The 8277-nt window shown below is 32.0% G+C and overlaps 1 long non-coding RNA gene across 3 annotated transcripts; it reads right to left on the bottom strand.

The window, feature by feature from the left end:
* Window positions 1-2689: 2689 nt before the first annotated feature.
* On the bottom strand, window positions 2690-7852 carry LOC121229569 (uncharacterized). Of its 3 annotated transcripts, XR_005927320.1 has the most exons (5): window positions 7680-7852; window positions 7522-7592; window positions 3131-5233; window positions 2993-3051; window positions 2690-2864 (listed from the first exon to the last, which is right to left on the bottom strand). It is a non-coding gene; the product is annotated as an uncharacterized lncRNA (long non-coding RNA). The 3 variants fall into 3 exon arrangements; XR_005927321.1 differs by lacking the exon at window positions 2993-3051 and having other exon boundaries at window positions 7680-7851; XR_005927319.1 differs by lacking the exon at window positions 2993-3051 and having other exon boundaries at window positions 5102-5233; window positions 7680-7846.
* Between the last annotated feature and the right edge of the window lie 425 nt (window positions 7853-8277).

The raw sequence follows: 8277 nt of genomic DNA on the forward strand, positions 1-8277 counted from the left end.
TGAAAAATACAGTTCATGAGATACATGAATGCTGCGGGAGTATTTGTCAAGTCAAAAGGCACCACCAAAAATTCGTAGTGTCTGTAACACGTACGTAACACCGTCTTTGATACATCACTATATTTCACCTTTAATTGGTAATAACTGGATCGCAAATCAATTTTGGAAAAGATAGAAGCCCCTCTCAATTGATCGAATAAGTCTTCAATACAGGGTAGAGGGTATCGATTCTTAATTGTCAACTTATTCAATTGCCGGTAATCTATGCAAAGACGCATTGAACCATCTTTATTTTTTAAAAAACATCACTGGGCTCCCAGAGCAATATACTAGGGCGTATAAAGCCACAATCAAGTAAATCTTGTAGCTGAACTTTTAATTCTTTCAATTCTGTCGGTGCCATTCTCTAAGGAGATATTGACACTGGAGCTGTACCAGAAAACATTTTGATTGCGAACTCCACTTATCAGTCTGGTGGTAATGTAACACCCCCTAACCCTTATTCGTCGCCGAAACATGGTTATGAAGTATTACCGGTCATTACAGAACAAATACAGACAATCTCATAAATATTTAACATACACATTAGAGTTTACTAACCCTGCAAATCTTAAACAATAAACAACTCAATATCCAATTATTCAACCAAATCAAAACACGATTAAACACTTTTAAAACATGCCAAAATGATAGACTTAATAACCAAATCAATGTACTCTTATAGGTACTTTTCATATTTTAACCAAAATAATTCAATATAGCACTATTTAAACCATTTCTAAATTTTATATCAATTATTTCAATTTATACACAACTTTTTCACCCAAGTTTATCAATTTCATACTCATATGCTTTAATATAAACATACCATTTTATAATATTAATTTATTATACATATATTTAAGTATATAAATAGTTTATAATCATATAACATCATTTACAAACCTTGCGCAAATATCAAACAAATAACACCCTAGGTACATGCCATTACCAAAAAGAAAATATACTTTACCACTTAAGTTCGAGATCGGCTATGGATGCTGATTCAACAATCTAACTATACCTAACCTGCGTATGGAAAATAAACTGTATGCTGAGTATAAACTTAGTGGTATTTCTATAATCTGAATACTTATTAAATAAAAATTTATAATATTTATATATATAAACCCACATAATAAAAATCATTCAAACAAATAATCAAATTAATAAACAATCATTAAAAACACTTTCAATTCTCATTTTTATTTACTATATCAATTTCATAATTGCCATTCAAATAGCTTTTCTCAACAAGATACACATATTATTTCACTTTCATGAATCCATTGGTTCAAACATTTCAATTTCATAACTCAATTCAATATCTCAATCCGTTTCATATTCAAAATCATCCAACAATATCATTCAAAATCATTCATATTGTCAATTCATTTATTTACTCCTATTAACAAGACTCGGATTTTAGTGAATGCACAGATCCAACCAAAACACACTAGTATGACACCCAGTGTCTCATCGGCCTTGCCGAAGTAAGGTGGTACCCAGTACCTCATCGAATTTGTCCGAAGTAATAATATGACATCTAGTGTCTCATCGACTCAAGGTCAAAATATCCCTGAACACTTCCAATTCTATGGCATGCCAACTATATCCAACTCAGTCCAATACAGTTAATAGAGTTTCACATCACTTTTCAATTTCCAATCAATACACATTTCAATTAATCACATAAATTCATAATTTAATACAATTCAACTCATTTTTAAATAACATATATGCAAATTCCAAAATAATCACATATTCGTATCTATTTCATCACATTCCCAATCAATTCATTTCAATTGCAAAACACAATACAAATAATTCTCACCTTAATTACTTACCATAATATTTAATCAAAATACAACAATTAATAATTAAATTCACTTTTCAATTTCAACCAATATTCATTGCAATTTAAATAGTCACATATGTACATGAAATCAATTCCATTCAATTCAATATCACAAAATCAATATCAATACCCACCTCAATGCACTTACCATACATATTAAGTAATAATTCAACAATTAATTATTAAATTCAGAATGCAAACCGTAATTTCTGAATCACTCTTTATCGACTTTTTCTTTTCCTTTCTTAGCTAAGGTCTCTGGCTCAACGTTAGCTACTAAAATTTAAAACAATTAAAAATCATCAATACACACAATTTCACATTGAATATTTCAATTCATATTCAACTTTAACTCAAATTTCAATTTAATCCCTAAATTTAGACTAACTTTATTTTTCCAAAACAAATCTCATATTTTCATTCAATTCCCACTTTAGACTAATTTCAACTCTCTAATTTCACCATAAAATCCTAATTTCAAAATTCTTTCAATTTAGTCCCTACTATTAAAAACTTATGATTTATTTTACAATTCAATCCCTATTTCACTTCTAACTTAAAATTCTATCAATTTAACCCCTAATTCTTTAAATTATTCAACATGAATAACTAGGGATGTTCAGTCAATTAACCGACCTTTCAAAATTTTAACCGTTAACCGAACCGAAATTTTTCGGTTAATTTGGTCAGTTAACCGAATTAACTGAAAATTACAATTTTTTTATTTTTGGTTAAAAATTAACCGAATTAACCGAATTACCCGAATTACTCGAATTAACCGAATTACCCGAATCACCCAAATTTGAATCATTACATAATTAAAAACATTACATAAGTCTTTGAATCACTAAATAATTAAAAACATTACATAAGTCTTGAAATTAACATATAATTGAAATGTAAGCCTTCAATATTTTCCATTTGTATCAATTTTCTTCTCTCCAAAAGATCCCCATTTGCATTAAACCTACAAAAAAAAACATGTGCAACAATTTAGCATATAATAGAAATATACGCATTTAAAAATATCAAATGATATAAACAAACGAATAGATTACAATTTATAAGTTAACAAGAATAAGATAGTAAGAATACCCTTCAACTCACAAAAGCTTATGAATTTAGGGTAGGCTCTGATGCATTCCAAGAAAAGTCTAAACATTGAATCAAATAAATAAGTAGGAGTGATATTGTAAAAAAACTGAAACTATTAAAATAAAACAATAAATATACCATTTTCAATCTTATCAAGCTCTTGGATTTGTTCTTCAATCTTTTTGATGTCTTCTTGTGATGATGATTTTTGAATCCAATCTTGAGTACACACAAGAGCTTGTACAATTTTAGGAGTTAAAGAACTCCTATATTGATCAAGCACACGTCCCCCGGTGCTAAATGCAGACTCTAAAGCAATCGTAGAAACCGGTATAGCTAACACATCTCTGGCCATTTTTGAAAGAGCGGGAAATCTAGGGCTATTCACTTTCCACCACAATAAAATATCAAAATCTTCAACAAATTCCTCATTAGCCTCAGCTAGATATTTATCCAACTCAGATGTTTTATCCTCACCACAAATTTCCAACTCACGCTTTTTATACAAAGCTTGCATTCGCCTTTTCATTTTTTGTTGTGGTTCACCGAGAGAAACATGTGTTGGCACACTCTATTGGCTATAAGTACTATGAAGTGGAGGCTTATACTCATCAAACAATTCATACAAAGATTCCTTCAATTTTTGTATCATTTCAAAAGCTTTTTCAGAACTAGACATTTCACTAAGTGCAAATTCAAGATACTTTAGTTTTTGTCTAGGATCTAAAACACAAGCAACAAACATAAGCAAATTCATCTTATCAATATCACCCCAATGCTTATCATACTTCTCTTTCATCTTGATGGCCATAACATTGAAATAAATATTACTATTCAATTGAGCATCTCTTAAAAGAATATCAATTTCAGAAAGCTCATCAAAAAAATTATTGGATGTGACATATGAAGTGCCAGATATACGCAAAGTGACTTCATAAAAGTGTTCCAAGAAATCCCTAAAGTCTCTAACATTAGCCCAATCATCCACACTAGGCCAACCCTCTCCCCTTTCAAGTTCAGCCCTAAAGTTTGTATCTTGCTCTTCAAATCTCTCAAAAGCTCGTTCAAAGTTCTGAGCAGTGTCTAACATTAAGTAAGTCGAGTTCCACCTAGTACAAACATCAAGACACAACATCTTTTTGCCCTCTATCTTTTCCACCACAACACACTCCTTAAACTTTTGTAATCTAGCTGGAGATTGTCTCACATATCTAATAACCCCCCTAACACGTTCAACAGATTTATTCATTTCCTTTAAGCCTTCAACAACAATCAAATTCACAATGTGTGCCATGCATCTCATATGAAGATATTTACCATTTTGAACTAAACCCCCTCGAGGGTTAAATTTCTTTCTCAAATAACCAATAGCAACATCATTTGAACTTGCATTATCAACAGTAACAGTAAACAACTTATCAATCCCTCAATTCAACAAGCATTTCTCAATCACCATCCCAATGGACTCACCCTTATGACTAGAAATTGGACAAAAGTTTAAAATCTTTTTATTCAATTTCCAATCGTTATCAATAAAGTGAGCAGTGATACACAAATAATTAACTCTTTGCAAAGAAGTCCATGTGTCAGTAGTTAAACAAACTCTAGAGCAAGAACTTCTCAAAAGTTATTTTATCTTGACCCTTTCATCTAAATATAGTTGATAAACATCTCTAGTCATTGTAGTTCGTGAAGGAATATGAAACCTAGGACATGCCACAACCATAAATTTATTTAAAAGGAATATAAAACCTAGGACATGCCACAACCATAAATTTATTAAAGCCTTTACTTTCAACAAACTTGAAAGGTAATTCATCAATCACAATCATTTGTGCTAATCCATTCCTACATGCTTCTTGATCAAATCTCCAAGTTGAAAGATGCCCTTCCCCCCCTTCAACTCCCTTTCTAGGTAAAACTAGTTGTCCTTGACTAGTGTCAACAACATTACTAGGATTTTTCTTACATGAACCAATATGATATTTCAATGATCCTGTATCATTTTTTTTCATATCACAACAAAATTCCTTTTGACAATAATTACATTTAGCCTTACTTGCACCCTCACTATTAATAATCTTAGTGAAGTGAGACCAAACATCTGACCTTTGAGGAGCGACTTTTCTTTTCCCAGTAGCCCCTTTTGTTTGGCTTGAAGCTCCAACTCCCGAATTTTCAGAATCTATCAAAGTAGGAGGTGTAACATTACCCTTAATAGATGTTGGTTCGGTGGACATTCTGCAAGAAGAAAATTATATATAAATTAAAATACATTTATAATATTAAACATATTTTGATGTTGAGTTTTAGAGAAATAAATTCTGCTTTAATACATTTCTAGCATACAAGTTCTAGCATAAAAGTATGTACAGTGATACTTTTGCATTTTAGAAAAAAAAACAGCTTTTATTGTTCATTCACCAAACACATTTTCCAGGAAAAAACATTATAAAACAAAAGCAGACTGCAAAAATAATAAATCCAGCTTGAATGATCTATTTTTAGGTTTGTTGCTGTAATTCACCAAAGTTGTTGTTAAGTTTCAATCTTTAATATATTATTCTTTAGATTTTGACTTTCACTTGTCTGTGTTAAAAAAATGGAATTTTGGGTTTGTAGGTAAATGTTTTTGTCTTTTGTACCAATCATACCCCATTTTTCCTTAGTTAATTGGGCTCACTTTTACACTTCAAATTTACCCACCCAGTACCACAACAAATCTACACATTTTATCTACCCTACCCAATTTAATTATATATATAACAGTTTCCAATAATGAAATCAATGGATCTAAAAAAAGAATTAGTGGGAATTATAACAGGATGTGAACTAGAAGAGGACTTGATGAGAGGGAATGGGGATATGGGTATTTAATATATTGATCTAAACAAATCAAAGTAAAAGGAAAAAAACAGATTAAAGAAGTAAAATAAAAGAAATTGAAACAGAGAAGTCACCGACAAGGAAGAGGCAGATCTTGGAGAAAGCCTTTTGAGATCGAAAATGAATGGTTGTGAAAGAGAACAGAGTGGTGGGGGGTAGAGACGTAGCGTCGTACTAGAAAGCAGAGTCTGCTTGTTTTGATTGGTTAATTTTCCAAGAGGAACATGGGAGGTTTAGAGAGGGAGCCACTTTCCCACGGTTCAATAAAAATCGAAAGGGAAGGGACGATTTCAGATTTCAGACTGTGTGTGCTTTGATTGACTATACGGCAGCGTCTACCAATGACAATGTGATACGGGGTTACGCGCGGACCAAGATCGAGTTGCCAAGTCACGAGAAACTCCTACGAAAACCCTAAACAATTAGATCTGAAACGAAACAGAAAATTAAAAGATTAGATTTTTGAATTTTCAGATCTGAAATAAAATCCCCAAATCAGCAAAGAATCAAATTGAGAATAGAAATAAGTGTTAGGGTTCTTGAAACCCTCAAGGAGATTGTGATTCTGCCCAATTGAACACCAAGATAGTTTTCCACAAATTTCGACAATCTAATTTCACCCAAAAAGAGTATGAAAAAACCCTAGAAATTGGGAATTTTTGGGCTGATTCCTTAAGATAGAAAAAGGCTGAAAACACAATAAGAACAGAAAATAGATTAGATAATGATTCAGCACAAGTAGAAATAAAGAAAGAATTGACAGTAAGAAATTAAAAGATAAGTCCTAAGAAGCCTTGAAATCTCGAAAGATCTCACAACTCCCTTCAAACGGCTCTAATCTCCCCTCCAAAGAATATCAATGGCAAGAAGAAGGTTGAAGATGGCTCCCACAATCAAAAAGATTGTTAAAACAACTTCTAAAGAAAACTCAAGAGAAAATTCTTGAAGAACTCAAAGAGAATTTTCACTCAAATCAAATCTGAAATTTTCAATGTAATTGTAATGTAATGTAGGGTGGCTGGCCAAGCCATATAAATAGGCCTTTCAAATGTTTTCCTAATTTAATTAGAACACTAAAACTAAAACTAAAAAAAAACTCCTAATTATTTTAATATGGAAATTCGGCCAAGGGTCTTTTATTTGGGACTCTTGGACTGAATATAAAAATTTAAACTAAGTAAAATAAATAAATAAATAAATAAAAATAAAACTTTACAACTTGGGCCAATTTGACAATTTGGCATGATTTTCAACTAAGTATGGATGGATTTCTTGATTGGGCTGGGAATTTGCTTATTGGGCCTCGCCTTCAAGAATTTGGGCTTTTGTGACTCGTATCACAATGCCTAAACAATTTTAACATGCTGAATTGCTGATATATATTGATTGTTATTGTTCCATTAATTTTTTTCCCATAGTTCTGGACATACTATTGAGGTGGTTTGTTTTGCAGCTATGTAAATCTAACACGACATGCCTTTTGAAGGTGCTGGACAGCTAGAGTTTCTTCCAGAACTTTTTGACTCGTTGAAGGGTGAGGCATATAGTTTGACGGAGGCAAAAGCTACCATTTTTCTTCCATGCTTGGCAGCAAAGTTGGGGCATAACATTGAGAAAGTTAGAGGAAAAATGCGGGAACTGACCTTTCTTTGCCTGAAGCAGTCAAGCAGATGGCGGGTTGTAGAAGCTAGAGAAGAGGAGTCAGACTCAGTATCTGCATTAGAACATTAAGACAAACTAAAACATCACACATTCACACTATCTAGTATCTAATGTATCTGATAAAAGTTGAGATGAATACTAGAAATGCAAGTAGACGCCGGTGATGGATGGTGACCTGGTAGACGCCGGAGTGCCGGACAGAAGGTGGCTGGCCTGGTTCAATTAGGGATTTGAAGTTGAAGTTTAGGGGATTTTTTTTTCTTTCGTCTGTTCTCTATTGACTACCGACTAATGTTGGGTTTACTTTAGACTTTTAGTTTTAGTTTTAGACTTTTTATTTATTAAATTAATTATAATTTTTAAGATTGGGTTGGGTTGGATAATTCATAATTGGGTTGGGTTGGGTAGTTTGTGTAATTATGAATTGGGTAATTCAAATAATCTGATGTGGGTATGTAAGATTGCATGAAATGAATTGGGCCTATTAATATTAGATATTTTTTTATTAATTTTTTTGGTTTAATTGAAAAAATTCGGTTAACCGATCGGTTTTGAACCGAATTAACCGTTAACTAAAAAATCAAAAAATTATTAACCGACCCCGAACCAAAAAAATTCGGTTAACCGACCGATTAACCGAATTCGGTGGGTTAACCGAATTTTTTCGGTTTTACCCGAATTTCACACACCCCTATGAATAACATCTAAAAATCTACTATCTTTTAAAATTTCAACAT

This window comes from Gossypium hirsutum, chromosome A05, assembly GCF_007990345.1.
Source record: "Gossypium hirsutum isolate 1008001.06 chromosome A05, Gossypium_hirsutum_v2.1, whole genome shotgun sequence".
NCBI classification, from domain to species: domain Eukaryota; kingdom Viridiplantae; phylum Streptophyta; class Magnoliopsida; order Malvales; family Malvaceae; genus Gossypium; species Gossypium hirsutum.